This window comes from Triturus cristatus, chromosome 1_2 (assembly GCF_964204655.1).
Source record: "Triturus cristatus chromosome 1_2, aTriCri1.1, whole genome shotgun sequence".
Taxonomy (NCBI): Eukaryota; Metazoa; Chordata; class Amphibia; order Caudata; family Salamandridae; genus Triturus; species Triturus cristatus.
The window spans coordinates 22,223,131-22,241,217 of NC_140580.1; the positions used below are offsets into that span (position 1 = coordinate 22,223,131).

General features: G+C 46.8%; 1 long non-coding RNA gene across 1 annotated transcript in view; it reads right to left on the reverse strand.

Annotated features, from left to right (window-relative positions):
* Nucleotides 1–235: 235 nt before the first annotated feature.
* LOC146866667 (uncharacterized) overlaps nucleotides 236–18,087 on the reverse strand; it is a 403,211-nt gene continuing 385,359 nt past the window's right edge. The window contains exons 3-4 of the long non-coding RNA XR_014965709.1: nucleotides 10,447–10,604; nucleotides 236–2,373 (exon numbers count right to left, since the gene is read on the reverse strand). This is a non-coding gene — a long non-coding RNA (uncharacterized LOC146866667). The remainder of the gene's footprint in view (nucleotides 2,374–10,446; nucleotides 10,605–18,087) is intronic.

The window sequence follows — 18,087 nt, forward strand, 5'->3', positions numbered from 1 at the left end:
GGGAAACCCTCATTCCTGGGCCACTTCCATTATTGTCCCAGTTTTCAAGAAGCGGGACAAGGATAACCGCCAATGCTACAGGCCAATCTGCCTGATCAACTCGGCTGTTAAGGTGACTGGGAGAGTCCTTTTTGATAGACTAAGCTCCTGGGTTGACAAGCACGGCATCTTATCCAATCTACAATATGTATTTAAATCTAGCACATCAACTGTCGAACAGTGCCTGAGCCTATACATGGTTATGAGCAAATACACAGTGGCCCCTCTGGATCTATTCATCTACCCTTTATGGACCTCACCTCGGCCTTTGACTGTGTAAATCGAGCCAACTATGGTGAATTATCTAGACAATGGGGGTGGAACTGGACATTGAATACTTTTTGAGGGACCTCCACGCCAACACTGTTGCATCCGTTAGATACACAAACAATTTGATCTGTACTAGCTGCTTTAAAAAAGGAAGGAGGTAAGCAGGGGTGCATCCTGGTCCCTTTTATTTTCACATTATACATAAATAAGCTTGAACAGGTCCTAGTGGACACCCTAGCAGATTTCCCTCAGGTAGGAACATGCCTCTTTGCAGTCCTGCTTTATGCAGACTATGCCGTCCTAATGGTTAAGACAGCGATGGGTCTGCAAACCCCTATGGACTCTTTTGTGACATTTATGGAGGAGCTTGATTTAACAATCAATGTCAGCAAATACTTTGCAATGCTGGCAGGTCCTCGTTCTACCAAAACTAAAAGTTTTAAAGCAGGGACTCATTTATTATCCAAAGTAAGAGCATTACCTTATCTGGGTATTCTGTTTAATTCAGACCTGAGGTGGAATCCCCTGTTATGAGGAAAAAAAGCTGAAGTCAGAAGACCCATTGCAGCGCCATTTGATTTTGCCTCTAGATTGGGCAGGAAACCGATTACAGTTTATGTATCAGGCCAAATGCGTCTACAAAGCATTAAATGGGAGTGACATCTGCGGGTACGTTAAACTGAATCAGCTACAGATTGTTGAAAATAAGTTTCTAAGACGACTTATCTGTGTCCCCCAAAGTATCCCACATTATATTGTGCATGACGAAGTGGGGTGAGTTATCTCTCTGATGCCCTTGCCCTTCGCTCACTTTTAGGATGGGTTGATATCTGGACTAAAGGGGAACCAAGAAGGTGGTCTTGAAGGACTTCCTCTCTCTTGATCACACCCTCCCTATTCCTTGGTTTAAAAATATCAAGGATTTGATGCATAACATAGGGAAATATAAGTTGTTTTCCAACCTGGATGCTGTGGTTCAGGCGGATAACAACTGGGCGAGGCAGCATTTCATGAGACAGAGATCAAGAACAAGAAGCATTTTAGAAACCTACGGTGCTTTGTTTTGATTTTTACTCACTAGATTTAGGTTTAACCTGTTGCCTCAGCTGTTAGCGTCTCCAGGTGGCTGGTCAGAGGCTCACTTATTAGGACCCTGCGGCTGCAACCAGGTGTCTCCGCAGGATACAAGATACTTTTTAATGTTATGTAGTTTTTACACTGAGCCTAGGAAACTCAACATTGTTCCTTTGTTGAAAGCATAGGAATTTTATCAAGTCTGTCCTGCAACCTTTTTTTTAGGTCTCGCCTGAGCCAGCGCATGCGCTGGTCTGGCGAGACATTTAGTGAGTGGGGGCTTTAGAAATGCGACCACAAGCTTTTGCTTGTGGCCTAAGGCTTGCTGTTACGCGCTCGTGCACGCACGCAGCCGCCATCTGGCTTCCTATCAATGAATATTACTACAGTGCGGTAAAGGGGGTGGAGGGCGGGAAATCTACGTTCATCCAGTGCTCATGACCGGTTTCTGCGAGAGAGCTACACCCTACTGATGCTTAAGCACAACCCACCACCAATTTATTGAATCTGTAACGGTTTTCTTTCTTTCCACCCTTCTTTCCACCCTTCTGGGAGAAACTTTACTAAGCTATACTGAATTTCCAGGGATAACGTGATAAAACGTGCTCATGCTCTATTTCAAAGCAGTTCCCTTTTTAAACCAATACACCAGAAAAACGACAATGTTCTGTGACAGAGAACAGAATAATTTGCTTAAAAGTTTGAACGTGCCAGCTGTAACAGGACTCCAACAAACATGTCTTCGTTATGAAGATTCAGGCAAGATCCGCCTCATGAGTTTTTGCCCTACATGAGGGACCCGCAGAAGAACCAGGAAGTCCAGATAATATCTGGATTGTTAGTCCAGATCACTTTATAGAGCCTCAACACCCTGGTGGACTGGATCCTCCTGAAGCAGAAGTGCTTGCAACAAGTCTGCTACTTGATTCCTGATGATGCACACCCCGTCTCCTTCAAAAGAAATGGCACAAGAACTGGTGTGTCTTCTTCCTAGAATGCAAAGGCATAAATAAAGAGGAGAGCGCTCAGGAAACTAGATTGGAGAATACCATCACATCACATTGAGGTTTTACCAAGTAATGATAATTTACACATTAGAATGGGAGAGGACGTTCAATTTTGGTTGTCCCAGTCACTAGAATGCCATGTTTTCGGTCTTTTACATTCCATCAACACATAGTCCTCTAGGTTGTCCCTGGAGTAATTTTTTTACAGGCTATAGTGCAGGTCCAAGTTCAATTTTCTCTGCTCTCTAGAGCTAAAATCAGACACAAGCAAAGTCTGTAGCAGAAGTCGGAATGAAAGTGAGATGCTGAATGAGTTTGAAAGAATGCTAACAATGTCTGGGACTGGCTGCTCATGCTCTGTTGGGGGAGTGGAGCTATGTTGAAAGGGGGACGTGGCAAAGAACAGAAGAGTGGGGGCAAATGCTCGGCTCCATAGAAGGCATACAGAGCAATGGAGGTCAATTTGTCAACAAAGAAAAGAGCTTGACAAATTAGGGGCAGGTCATCACAATGCTGACCACAACATGAGAAAGCAGTCTACAATCTAGAAACACCTAACTACAGGCCCACAGTTTGTGTTTATTTTGTTCACTAAACAAGTAGGCCCAATCCCCTGTAGTACAAACTCTTTGGCTGCCAGTTTACAGGACCACAATACAGATCTGTAAATGAGGACTGCCTGCCACTGAGGCAAGACTTCTATTCATATGTAAGACTGTTCAAACTTGTATATATGATTCACTAATGCAAAGCTTTTCCTCTTCAGTCGCGAGATCTAAAGAAACGGTGTGAACTGTGAACTCAGCTTACATTATCAACAGCTGTATATATAGCCAATAGGTCTTGCCTTTGGGACCTTATAAGTGTTTAGCCATGCAACTGTTGATCTTGTTGCACCAAGGATATTGTGCTGCATAACTAAATACTTATAAGGTCCCAAAAGCGAGACCTATTGGCTATGCCAATGCTTGTTTACAATTGCTTTCCGATGATATTATTTTTAATGTTGTATGTTTTTTAAAAGCCGCTGTGAGACTGAGGCATTTTAGGGGTGGGTGACTGTGGACAAGATTTTATGGTGCTTATGTAATAGCTCAACATTTATGATGCCTTGCACATTTTGTATGAATTTATATTATTATTTGCAGTGTCATTTTTACTGTGCTGCTTTTATGGTTTATGTTGAAACCGAATAAAGCTTGAACCAAAAAGGGCAGCGTCTTAGCAACGTCCTCTGTATGAGAGTTAGTAGCACTGATCCTGTTGACCGACCAGTTTCTGCTTTCCTGACTTGGCTGCTCAGGTACTTAGACTTTGCAGTGACCTTGTTTCAGTTCCTGCTGTACTCTCTTCCTCCATTAGGAGAGTCCACGAGGATCTAGATTCTCCCTACTTTGTACCCATCCCCTCACTCCCTCAACTTTAGCCCATTCCATTATTGATCCAATTAACTTGTCCTTGGGCTGCGGGAGGCTGCGGGGAGAGAAGAGATTCCCTGAGACTGAGCCAACTTACCGGTACTTGTGTCAGCTTCCTATCGTCCTTCAGGGGGATTTATGACCATTTCTCTGATGTTTCTGTTGGGGATACCCAATCAAACTGACTATATGCAATTGTTGATCAATATACTATCACACATTGTCAGCAATTGCTTTGGATAATAAATAAACTGTATGATGGATGATTGCAAGCAACTAAAGTCATGGGTTTTAACTTATGACCCATAATCATGGTGCATTCCTCATGCAGTCATCCTTGGTCGATGTCTGCACCATGATAGGGGTTTGTTAATTTAAACCAGTGATATTAAGGGTTACATCCTGCACCCATGATTAATATAATCAGTTTGTTATATGAACATATAGATTTACCAGCTGCTCCAGCATTACAATGAAGGATGCATCCTGCTACCATAATGTTGGATGAAGGATGAGCCATTAAGTATAGGCTTGAGGTTATGATCACCAGGGGCTTATTTATGAGAGCCCTGTGTCACTTTTGCACCACCTAAAAGTGGAATGAAGCTTGGCTGCTACTGCAGCCAAAGCCTAATGCAATGTTCCCATGCTTTTGGGCCTGGTTTTCCCACATCTAGAAGAACTGGGTGTGGAAATTCCGACCCACTTAGAATCAACAAACTCACTTAGAATTCCATGAGGCGATTCCGCTTCCTGGGGCCTCACAATGAAGGTCTATGTGCAGTGTTGGACGGAAATAACCAATTATAAATTGCCATTGGCAAATATATATTTTACTTTACAATTAATATATAAAATTGCCAGCTCTTCATATATTTTTAAAAGCTATATTTTATAGAGTTATATGCAATCAAATACATTATTGCCAACATACTGTGGGCAGCCTAGTCTCTCCAAAGTGTTAAAGTATACACAGGGGCCGATTCCGATCCGGGTCGGAAGGGCACCGAACGCGATCCGGCTGGAAAAACTGCGAGCCGTACGCGTGTTTTCCACCCGACTCGTACAGCTGTACGAGCGAGCCAGTACGATGCGAGCTGCATGAAATTCACCGACCAAGTCGTTTCCGGCTCCGAACCGCTCCGCACGTCTTGGTCGTAAGCTAACCGTGGCGTGCAATGGATGCGATTCACGATCGAGCCAGTACGATGCACGTGTCGGACAGCCTGTGTGAGCCGGAGTGTCCGGCTCGCAAAAGCTCCTGGAGTCGGACTTCAGTGGTGCGCGTCGGACCCCCCGACACCCGCAGCCATACGACTCGCACACAGGAGGAGACACATTGGTCTCCCCCACACAGGCATGTACGGAACGGATGGCACCGACGCGTACCCACTGTAGGGGCGCACTTGTTCGAGACGTACCCATTCAGTCAATGGGAGCGCATGTACGCGTCGTACAACTGGCTCCCATTGACTTCTATGGGAGTCCGACTGATCCGAGTCCGCCAACATACGTCCGCATCGTACTCGCTCTGTCGGACTGTAGGGTCCGGCTCGGTCGGAAAACACTCCGGATCCGACTCGGTCGGAGTGCTTTCCGACCTGGATCGGAATTGTCCCCACAATGTGACCCTTGATCGGAAATGGTAGGGAGGTCTTTGAGGGTTATTCGGAGCCACCCCCACCTCTTGACACCTCCATTGAGCCAGGATGAGTGTCAGGGCACATGCAGCGTGATCGCACTGACTGCAGCTGCCGAGACGATCGGGAATGGGAACTACAATTCCTGTCATCTACCGGCGCTGTCAGTAGCACTTGATGATGCGGCACGCTGCTGATGTGCTGTTCTCGGAAATGGATATCCGGAAACGGCGCTTTCTCGAAGACGCCGATTATTCTGCGGACGTCTCGTGGATTGAAGTACGGTCCGGGTAAGGGTGCGCTCCTGCACCAACCTCAGTTATTAATCCAGTGTCTTGTGGTTCCTGGGGCAATGGAGGCATCCCCTGCTCACTACTTTGGTCCCTCCCGTTGGAGAGATACGCATTTTTGGCGGTCTCATGCGGGAGGTATAATAGAATCTTTGTTGCATTCCATGCTTCTCCTTTTGATTCCTCCCGTTGGAGAGACACGCATTTTCGGCGGTCTCATGCGGGAGATATAATAGAATCTTTGTTGCATTCCACGCTTCTCCTTTTGATTTCTCCCGTTGGAGAGACACGCATTTCCAGGCGGTCTCATGCCGGAAGGGGTGTTGTGATCACTTGGTGAGTTCTAACCAAGGCATTACGACTGGGGCTTTATTTACGCTCTCTCTCTGAAGCAAGAGTGGGAGCCCTTGTGTTTGTTTTGTGAGAGAACAATATACTGCTGGTTAAATCTACCGTTCTACTACGTTACACGAGCAATGCTGTTGTATCTAATCCTGAAGGGAAACTAACACTGCATTTTTACCAGAGTGCATATCTAACTTATGGATACGTAGTTGGATATCTGACTCTTTGTGTTTACGCTTTGCCTGCAACAAACTTTGGCTTACGGTTGTTGTATTCTCATCCTTTAGGGGAGATCAGTTGAGGGGGTCCGATAAGGGCAAGCACGTTCTATGACAAAGGTATGAGTGATATAGTATGGTGCATAAACATGAGAGCAAAGGATGTATAGTTTTATGTAAGTGAGAAGCGTTGCTAACCATGCTCATTTCTTTAATAGAATATGAATGTGCTGTTACCTTGTACTCACCCTCACATCTCGCCCGGCAGAAAGCCATCCGTATTTTGCTTTACAGGTAGAGTTGGTTCTCACTACCAAACGTCCTTTTAGATACCAAACATTAAGACATTGAATTATATTTTGATATTGTTTTCTCTCTCTTTTCTCTGTTCTCAGGTCTCCCTCTCAGCTGTTCCTACCCTTTCCTTCCCTCGCTTGACCATCTCACTAGTCCAAGAGGATTTATACTTTCTGGACTTGGGGCTGTCAAGAGGTGGACCATTTTTGAGCTTGCTGGCCATTAAGAATGCCTTTATGGAATGGAGGCATTGGATAAAAGGAGCAAAACACCGGGTGACTGTATACACCGACCACCGTAACTTGCAGTTCATGAAGTCTTCCAGGCAGCTGACTCCTCGTCAGCTGAGGTGGATGATGTTCTTTGCGGAATACCATTTTGTCATCACTTTTAGGCCTGGAAAAGACAACAAGAAAGCGGATGCCTTGACCAGACAAACCACACAGACCGAAGGCATAACGAACCCTGAAAGACCAATCATAGCCCCTGACCAACTGATCGGTATAACCCATACAAACAACTTCCTTCAGAAGATCAAGAGCGGAGTGCTGAACGCCACCTGGAGAGATTGGTTCGGACATCATCCAGAATGGAGACTACGACAAGGTATCCCCATGAAAGGAAATCAAGTCTTGCTACCCACTAAGGAACTAAGACAGCAGGCATTCCATTGGTGCCATGTCCTTCAGTGTGCGGGACATTGTGGGAGCCAAAAGACCATGGACAACACACTACGACAATTCTGGTGGCCCTCTCTTCGTAGGGAAATACTCTTGTGGGTTAAGGAGTGTGACGGCTGTGCTCAGATGAAAACTGATAAACGCAAAACTCAAGGAATGCTACAGCCCTTGCATGCCCCCGAAAATCCATGGGAGCAATGGTCAGTTGATTTCATTGTTGGGTTATCCAGAGATTGGGGACACTCAGTCATTCTGGTGGTTGTTGACTACTTAAGTAAGATGGGGCATTTTATAGCCTGTAAACAGCTCCCTACTGCAGGACAGTTAGCCACTCTATTGCTAGTTCACATAGTCAGGTTACATGGATTGCCATGAACCATAGTGTCAGACAGGGGCTCGCAGTTCACAGCTCAGTTTTGGAGGGTTTGGTGTTCTAGGTTGAACATTTAGTCAGCTCTGTCCACCAGTTTCCATCCGCAAACTGATGGCCAGACGGAGAGGTTGAACCAGACCCTTAAGCAATTTCTGAGATGCTACGTAGACACAAACACTGAAGCGTGGGTGGATTGGTTGTGGATCGCCGAAATTGCCTACAATAACGCGTTGCACAGCTCAACACGCCATTCCCCGTTTTACAGTTCATATGGCTTCCATCCCCTTTTCATCCCTTTTGTAGCGCCCAGTCGCTCGTTTAAGCTCCCAGAAGTGCAACAGCGGTTGAAGCACATCCGTCAAACACTACTTGACACCACACTTCATCTCAAACATGCTAAAATGCTGTACAAACTACGGGCAGATAAGCATCGGAGGCCCGCTCTAGAGTATAAAAATAGGGATTTGGTGTGGCTCTCTACACGGAACATACGATTCAAGAGACATAGTTTCCTTAACCCCAAATTCATAGGCCCGTATAGGATCCTCCGGCTGGTAGGTCCTGTGGCGGCAAAGTTGCGAAACCTGCACACTTCCGGACCCATCCGGTCTTTCATGTCTCCCTTCTGAAGCCTTACTTTTGCCCGGTGAAGAGGCAGCCAGTGCCAATCTGGGTGAATAATGACAAGGAATATGAGGTAAAGGGGGTGGTGGATTCCAAGATCACCCAGAGGAGATTGTGGTATTTGGTGTCCTGGAAGGGTTATGGTTCTGAGGAGGATTCCGGGGAACCGGTCTCCTCTGTGCACGGTCCCCGGTTGGTGGCGGCATTTCACAGGCGGTTCCCGGATAAACCCTGCTCTTGTCAGTGCTCTCCGAAGGGGTGATGTACTGTCAGGGCACATGCAGCACGATCGCACTGACTGCAGCTGCGGAGACGATCGGGAATGGGAACTACAATTCCCGTCATCCGCCGGCGCTGTCAGTAGCACTTGATGACGCGGCATGCTGCTGACGTGCCGTTCTCGGAAATGGATATTCGGGGATGGCGCTTTCTCGAAGACGCCGATTATTCTGCAGACGTCTCGTGGATTGAAGTACGGTCCGGGTAAGGGTGCGCTCCTGCACCAACCTCAGTTATTAATCCAGTGTCTTGTGGTTCCTGGGGCAACGGAGGCATCTGCTGCTCACTACTTTGGTTCCTCCCGTTGGAGAGACACGCATTTTCGGTGGTCTCATGCGGGAGGTATAATAGAATCTTTGTTGCATTCCACGCTTCTCCTTTTGATTCCTCCCGTTGGAGAGACACGCATTTTCAGCGGTCTCATGCGGGAGGTATAGTAGAATCTTTGTAGCATTCCACGCTTCTCCTTTTGATTCCTCCCATTGGAGAGACACGCATTTTCGGCGGTCTCATGCGGGAGGTATAATTGAACCTTTGTTGCAGTCCACGCTTCTCCTTTTGATTCCTCCCGTTGGAGAGACACGCATTTCCAGGCGGTCTCATGCGGGGAGGGGTGTTGTGATCACTAGGTGAGTTCTAACCAAGGCATTACAACTGGGGCTTTATTTACGTTCTCTCTCTGAAGCAAGAGTGGGAGCCCTTGTGTCTGTTTTGTGAGAGAACAATATACTGCTGGTGAAATCTACCATTCTACTATGTTACGCGAGCAATGCTGTGGCATCTAATCCTGAAGGGAAACTAACACTGCATTTTTACCAGAGTGCATATCTAACTTATGGATACGTATTTGGATATCTGACTCTTTGTGTTTACGCTTTGCCTGCAACAAACTTTGGCTTACGGTTGTTGTATTCTCATCCTTTAAGGGAGATCAGTTGAGGAGGTACGGTAACGGCAAGCATGTTCTATGACAAAGGTATGAGTGATATAGTATGGTGCATAAACATGACAAAGGATGTATAGTTTTATGTAAATGAGAATCGTTGCTAACCATGCACATTTCTTTAATAGAATATGAATGTGCTGTTACCTTGTACTCACCCTCACATCTCGCCCCGCAGAAAGCCATCCGTATTTTGCTTTACAGGTAGAGTGGGTTCTCACTACCAAACGTCCTTTTAGATACCAAACATTAAGACATTGAATTATATTTTGATATTGATTTCTCTCTCTGTTTTCTCTGTTCTCAGGTCTCCCTCCCAGCTGTTCCTACCCTTTCCTTCCCTCGCTTGACCATCTCACTAGTCCGAGAGGATTTATTCTATCCGGACTTGGGGCTGTCAAGAGGTGGATCCTTTTTGAGCTTCGATCCAATCCTGAGAATAACCCGGTGACCGTGACAATGAGTGATAAAAGATTATACAGATGGCCCATTAGAGAATCTCACTGTCTCTCTGTTGTTTTCGGTAAATCACAGCACTTTATATTAGCGTGATGCTCTGTTAAAATGAAATGCACACTTCTGAGTAGATAAAATAACAAAGTGTTTATTCCACAATAGCCTCCATCAGTCGGCACAGCTGTTCCATTGGACAACCAGTAACTGTCAAATGTTCTTCATCCAACTGACAGTGGAATGTTGGAACCACCAAGAGGGAAGGGAAACAGTGGAACCCAGGAGAGGGAAGAAAAGGAATATACCATTGAATACATTCAATGAAATATAAAATATTGGTATATGTGAATATACCCTAAAATTCAACATGCTCCTCCTGACCAATGCCTCGAGCCCGCAAGAATAATTCAGTCCCCCTGGGGTCTTGCCCCCTAGTTTGAAGACCTCTGATTTAGGATAAAGATCTACAGTGCTTATACAAAGGCTCTGATCTTACCTGAGGTCACATTCCCAATCCAAAATGCTTTCCTTTGATCGGGTCTGGTGGCTTAGTCGACTAATGCGTCCACTGTAGGGGCCTGTGTTTCACCTCATGGTCAGAAGTTCAAATCTCGGCAAGTCCACTCAGTCTTTCTGAGGTCAATAAAATGAGTACTGTTGGGTAACAATAAACATCTGTTATTCAGTGCCAAGATGCTCTTCTGGGTAAACGTGTGCTCTGCAAATATACACATTAGGGTTATGTTTGTCACGCAGTCTCTTCCCTCTTGTCTACCCCTCTTACTTTCTGCTCTAGAGATTGTGATGGACCAAACTCAACTACTGTAGCCCTGGTGTTAAGCTGAGCACTTCTACCATACCTCTAACTCACTGGCCACAATAACACATAAACATCTTACATTAAAGAGTGAGTGAGGCAGATAAATGGATGGATGAATCACAGAAATATACTAATAGCCCAATTTGCAAAAGGCCAAGATGATCAGTGGAAAACATGCTTCAGATTTCTATCTTTTTATGGATTCTCTGTGATGAATTAAAATGTTGTGCTTATAATGGTTTGCTCAGCACCTTGAAGCCTTGCTCAGGATTTAAGTTGCTATTTACCAAGGTATAACATAACATTAGCAACTCTAACTTTTTTCTTTCTCTTTAAGAAACTATTTTGTCCTGTGAAAAACCACTTCCTGTGTACCCATATATGTCATGATGTTACTTCCACTTTCCCACTATGGAGAATGTATTAATTCTGTATTTGACAGGGCCTTATTTGTGTCAGATTCAGATTTTTAAACAGCATACAGTCACAAACTTCAGGAACATATCCAGCAGGGGCAATGCACGTTTCCCAATTACCCTTAGCACTACCCCCCCAGGGAATATAAACACCCTACCCTGCACGGAAGTTCGTAGGGGAAAAGGGAAAGGGATAAAACAACAAAAGGCAGCGGTCTGCTACCAGAGGGCCTCTTCGATACTCTCCTCACATGAGAAATACATATGCAATGAAGCACTAAGGCACCCTGTACACAAGAGAAAACACAGCTATTAATAATTAACATCCCACTCAATAATGTCAGTATGAATGGGAGAAGTGAATAACCCCCCACCTCTAAGACACACTCACATGCTTTGCATACTGGTAAGAGTCAAACCACGAACTGCAGTCACCGAATAAAGTAAACACCAAGGGTTGAACTTGTCTGCCAGAGTACAAGTGGTTGCTGGTAAGCCACAAGACGACTAATATAAAATGTATGGTGTTACAGGATCCTCTAATGTCATCCAAGAAAGTAGCAAACAGCTACTTCAGGAAAAGACCAAAACAATAGAAAAAGAAAGAAAGTCTGAGCACGATGCTTACTCTCTTTCTGAGAGCGCGCGCTGGCCCAATAGGGTAAATAAACATGCCTTGATTTCAGGAACAAGTTGTGAGAGAGGTTGTCCCCGCTCATGGAAAACATAAGATGATGTACAGCCAGAGAGTCCAGGTTCCATGCTCAATGAAAAACTCAGACACCGTGGTGTGGAAGTGTGCACACAAGGCACGGCACAGGGTTTGTTGGGAGCGAGTTTCCTTAGGTAACAAGTGTTCGAGAACTGAACTCACTGAATTGGCTTCGACCCTGCGGAGCCGCTGTAAACGGAATCCTAGGCAATTCTGCAGCAAGCTCCGATTCTGAGGAGCGACTGCAACGGACTCCACATGGAGGTGGTAAGCAAGCTCCGGATTCAAAGGAGCGGCTGCCGCTGTCAGAAAGGCTGACGAGAGCTCCGACACTGCGGAGTTGCCTTCGTATAGGAACAACAGAATCCACAGGAAACAGAGGAGTTCCTTGAACAACGAGCCATGGTCCACTGGCTCCAAGCTGATTGACAAGCACTGGCTCTTCGCAAGGGAGGGACTTAAATAGGTAGTCCAAACCCCTGGAGAGACACAACAGTGGCATTAATGCCTTCTAGGAGCTGTGGTTTTTCCCAGCACCCACAACAACATGCTGTCACACAGCACTACCAGCCTCAAGCTTCAGATGGTGCTGTTGTTTCTCCTCTATTTATCTACTATTACGGCGGATCATGACAGTACCCCTCCGCAAGGCCCGGAAGGGTGAAGGGCATAGAATCGTCAGAGGAGATATGGGCAATACAGGTTGTGAACAGACAAGGTATTACTCCAGTCGCGCTTGCGCTGCTGTGATTCTTAACTTCCCCGTTTTTGTATCTGTTTTTATTTTAATTTCATTACCCCTGATTTTAGTCTGGGATTAGGTAGTGGTCTCCCCTCCCTCTTACCGCATTTAAAATATTCCAAGCACCGCCGTTTGGTGGGTCCGGGTCACGGGTGGGTCCATAGTTGTCTTTTGGGCGCCATCTTTGGTTGGGTTGGTGTTGCTTTATCCCGGCGGGCGCCATTGCGAGCGGTCACGCGTCTGGACAAACCTCGCGGGACACCTACTTAAGGCGGTCCTTCTTTTTTGGCTACCAGACAAGGTATTACTCCAGTCGCGCTTGCGCTGCTGTGATTCTTAACTTCCCCGTTTTTGTATCTGTTTTTATTTTAATTTCATTACCCCTGATTTTAGTCTGGGATTAGGTAGTGGTCTCCCCTCCCTCTTACCGCATTTAAAATATTCCAAGCACCGCCGTTTGGTGGGTCCGGGTCACGGGTGGGTCCATAGTTGTCTTTTGGGCGCCATCTTTGGTTGGGTTGGTGTTGCTGTATCCCGGCGGGCGCCATTGCGAGCGGTCACGCGTCTGGACAAACCTCGCGGGACACCTACTTAAGGCGGTCCTTCTTTTTTGGCTACCAGACAAGGTATTACTCCAGTCGCGCTTGCGCTGCTGTGATTCTTAACTTCCCCGTTTTTGTATCTGTTTTTATTTTAATTTCATTACCCCTGATTTTAGTCTGGGATTAGGTAGTGGTCTCCCCTCCCTCTTACCGCATTTCAAATATTCCAAGCACCGCCGTTTGGTGGGTCCGGGTCACGGGTGGGTCCATAGTTGTCTTTTGGGCGTCATCTTTGGTTGGGTTGGTGTTGCTTTATCCCGGCGGGCGCCATTGCGAGCGGTCACGCGTCTGGACAAACCTCGCGGGACACCTACTTAAAGTCGCTCCTCCCGCGCAGCGTGATCGCGCAATGGGGCGCCGTCGCTTAGCCGGAGTCGTGCCTGAGTCCTGCCCGTCTGCGCCCGTCCGCGCTGAGGACGCCTAGGGCGCTAGGGGTCTGTCTCGGGCACCCGGGTGGTGAGCGTCGGAATGATTACCTATACTAGCATCTTTCTACGGTCTATTGGATATTCCCTTCCGAAGTGCGATCAGGCACAGATACATCCGCTAAGCGGTCCTTATCGGTGTGCCTGCAAGAGATGAGCACTTGGCTCTCCTGTTCCCAGCTGCAAGGGGACCCCCCCTTCAGCTTCTCAAGGCAATGGTTCGACGTCGATTCTTCGTTTATTGAACCTAAATGTTAGGTCTTTGGTCCAACATCATTTAGCCTTTTTCGACCTAATACAGGAGGAGTCTCCTGATGTATTCGTGATCACGGAAACGTGGCTGCAGGAACACAATACAGCCATTATCAATTTGGCTTTCCCCCCTGAATATTCCGTTTTCACTCTTAATCGGTTATCTAGAGGAGGGGGTATCGCCCTCGCTGTCAAATCAAGTCTACCCTGCAGTTGGAAGGTCTTAAACATTGTTAGATGTGAATGTGCCTCTTTTAATATTTCGATCAGCCCCCAGTTTTCTATCTCGGGGATGGTGGTCTACCGGCCCCCAGGCAGTGACGTGGCATTTAGAGAAGCTTTCCCTGATGCTGTCAGTTCTTTGTCTATGGGCTGTGCTAATTTTTCCATCTTGGGAGACCTCAATCTCCATTTTGAGAACAGGAGTTTGCCGGCTGTTAATAATATCTTAGCTGACCTTGAGGCCCTCCAATTGGTTCAAAAGGTAGCTCAACCCACTCATGTGGGAGGGCAAACGCTTGACCCTTTTTTTACTAATCTCCCGGAAGCTACCATCTCTTCTATAACACCTGTGGGGTGGTCGGATCATTTCTTAGTGGCTATTCGAGCTCCGTTGCCTGACACTCCCTTTATTCCTCCTCCGAGACCTATTCTCAAAAGGCACTGGAATAAACTTAGATTAGAGGACCTCCATGAGGTTTTGGCTGCAGATCCGCTGGGACCCTTGGATGGTGTGGAACTGGGTTTTGACCTGTTCTGTAAGTGGATTACTAGGGCGCTTGATCTTTTGATCCCTATTATGGCAAGTAGGTCTCGTTTTAGAGAATCGAGCCCTTGGTATGACAACGCCCTTCGGGCGTTAAAGGGCACTTGTAGGCGGGCTGAGAGAGAGTGGCGGAGACACTATGATGCGGCTAAGAAAACGCTGTATCTGATCTCCGTCAAGGCGTACCATCGAGCCATTTGTAGAACTCGCGCGGCGTTCTACTCGGAAGAATTCCGCAACAGCTCTAACCCATCTAAATCAATATTTAAGGCCCTTAAAGATCTTTTGGCCAAAAGAACTTCTTCCCCGGTATTGGCCTCTACTACTCATTGTGAGGCTTTGGCATCCTTCTTTTTGGAGAAGGTGCAAGCCATTTACCGGACGTTTTTTGCTATGAGTCCACCATTGGGACCTCTGGTGACGATTCCGTGCCGCCCTATTATGGAGTCCCTTCCTCTGCTTTCTTCTGCGGAATTTGATAGGGTGACCCTAAAAATTAAGTCTGGTTCACCTTTGGATCCATTAAAGCCTGTCTTCTTTAGAGATCAGTCCTTCGTAGGACGCCCTATATTGCGATCTTTCATTAACACTTCACTGGTGACGGGCATGGTCCCAGCTAAATGGAAGCAGGCAGTGGTTTCTACTATTTTGAAGAAGCCTTCATTGGATCCTTCGAAACCGGAGAATTACCGGCCTATTTCCCTACTTCCTTGGCCGGCAAAAGTTATGGAGGCCCATGTTAACCAGGCTCTCTCTGACCATCTCACCCGAGCTAATATCTTGGATGACACCCAGCATGGATTCCGTGCTGGGCATAGTACGGAGACAGCTCTTCTCGTTATGGTTGAACATCTACGTGGGCTGCTGGATTTGGGACAGACGGCGGCGCTAATATTATTAGATCTAAGCGCCGCCTTTGATACTGTCTCACATCCCATCCTTTTGCGTCGCCTAGAGGAGATGGGCATTGGTGGTGCCGCCTTACAGTGGTTCCGCTCCTTCCTTGACGACCGTTCCTTCTGCGTTGCCATACCTCCTTATCAGTCCAAATTCCATCCCCTGGGCCTGGGGGTGCCTCAGGGATCCTCGCTGAGTCCTACGCTTTTCAATCTTTATGTGAGGCCACTGGCTGATGTCGTCAAGCAGTGGGGCATGACGATGGTCTCTTATGCTGACGACACTCAGCTAGCGGTCACTATCAGCGGGGATGCTGAGTGTGATGCCCCCAGGTTCCAGAGTGGACTGAGAGCGGTGGCGAGCTGGATGAATGCCAATTGCCTCCAGCTCAACGCGAAGAAGACTGAGGTTATGGTTGTCGGGAAGGGGCGTGACCTGTGGGGAGACAGATGGTGGCCACCGGAGCTTGGGCCGGTTCCAACTCCGGTTACAGAGCTGAGAAACCTGGGAGTGTGGCTGGAGCCCCCTCTCAGTTTTGTGGGGCACTCCAAGAAAACTGCGGCCTGCTGTTTTGGAGTTCTTCGAGGCCTAAGATCCATCCTGAAGTTTTTTGACCCCTCCACGAGGCAGCTGGTGGTTCAGGCAACTGTAATTTCTCGATTAGACTACGCCAGCTCCCTCCTGGTAGGGGCAAACCTGGCGGAAATTAACCGCCTTCAACGGGTCCAAAACGCAGCAGCCAGAGCCATAGTGGGCCTGCCTAGGTCCTGCTCTGTTTCCAGCACTCTTCGATCTCTACACTGGCTGCCAGTGAAAACTAGAATTGACTTTAAAGTTCTATGTCTGGCCTTCAAGATCCTGAAGGGTCTAGCTCCTCGGATCCTCTTGAATCTCCTGTCTTTTTATGTACCTTCTCGCTCTCTGAGATCGTTGGGCCAAGCGTTTGCGGTGGTCCCGAGATTTAAGATGAGTCGTATGGGAGGTCGGTCTTTTCGGGTGAAAGCAGCTATCTTGTGGAATTCTCTCCCGTTGGAGATTCGCCTTCTGGACGATCTCTTTTTATTCCGTAAAGCTGTAAAGACTGTGCTATTTTAACTACTCCACTTCTGCGTTGTCTGTATGTCACTCCTTCTGTTCTGTTAGGTGCGGCTATGTTTATCTTGTCATGCGCCAGGACGCCCCTTAGCTGGGGCAGCTGTGCGCAATACAAATGCCCCTAACATAACATAACATAACAAGCTTCCAGGTCCAGTCTTCCGGACCAAACCCTTTCCATTCCACAAGGTAGAAAATCCTCCCTCGCCTAGAATCAAGTACACTGCGCACTTTATACTCTAGCTCACCATCCACATCAACAGGTGCTGGGGTTCTAGTTAATCTCATGTGTGGTGGGCAAGGACGCAATAAGGACATGAAAAACAGGGTGTATGCACCATGGCAGCTGTAGAGCTAATTTCATAGCTAGTGAGTTCATGATCTTTACAATTGGGTACTATCCTACATATTTAGGTTTCAGTTTGTTGACTCCGTTTAGGTGTAGGTTCTTAGTGACTAACCAAACCCCACCTTGGAGGCTCCGTCAACCGTTTCTTGTCTGCAAAGCTCTTACTGGCCTCTTGGGCCCTGACTAATTGCCCCTTAGCTTCTAGGATTACTGCATGTAGATGCACACGATGCTCTTGTATGGAAGGATATTTTGCAACCACTGGCCAAGGGATGCATGTTGAGGTTGTACCTATACAAACAAAAGAATGGGGAACACTTCAATGTGGTGTTTTTTCCATTTTTGTATGTTAACTCAGCAGTCCATAGAAGGGTATTACATTCAGTTTCATGCAGTATTGAGAAACATATCAAGTATTGTTCCAGGGTTTGATTCAAGTGCTCTGTCTTCCTGTTGGTTTGCGAATGGTAGTTGGTGGATGAACGAGCATCACTTTTCACGGTTCTGCAAAGCTCAAGCCAGAATCCTGAGGTGAACTGTGGTCCTGTATCTGTTATGATCGCTTATGGTATACCATGTGCTCTCACCACATGCTGCAGGAAGACGCCTGCTAAGATGGGTGACGTAGGTATTGTCTTCATTGGAACAAAATGACCCATTTTGGTTTGATGACCCACCAATAAAAGTATAACCGAGTGTCCATTGCTGGGTGGCATCTCTAAAATACCGTCCATAGAGACAGTGTGCCACGGAGTAGTTGAAATAGGTATAGGACACAACAGTCCAGCAGCTTTTGTATGACTAGACTTCCCTTGGGCACAAACTGCACATTCCTTGATGTATTGCTTGATGGTCGCTCTTAACCCAGGCCACCAGAAGTTTCTTTCTATGAGAGCAATGGTTTTGTATATATCCATGTTTCCTTCCAAGGTGGAATTGTGGTCCCACGTAAAGACTTGTTCTTGCAATGCCACTTCTTGAATATATAATGCATGAAGATGATACGACAGATCCTCATTCTCACTTCTGTTGTCAGTTTCTTCTTCCACCCATGCTTGTTT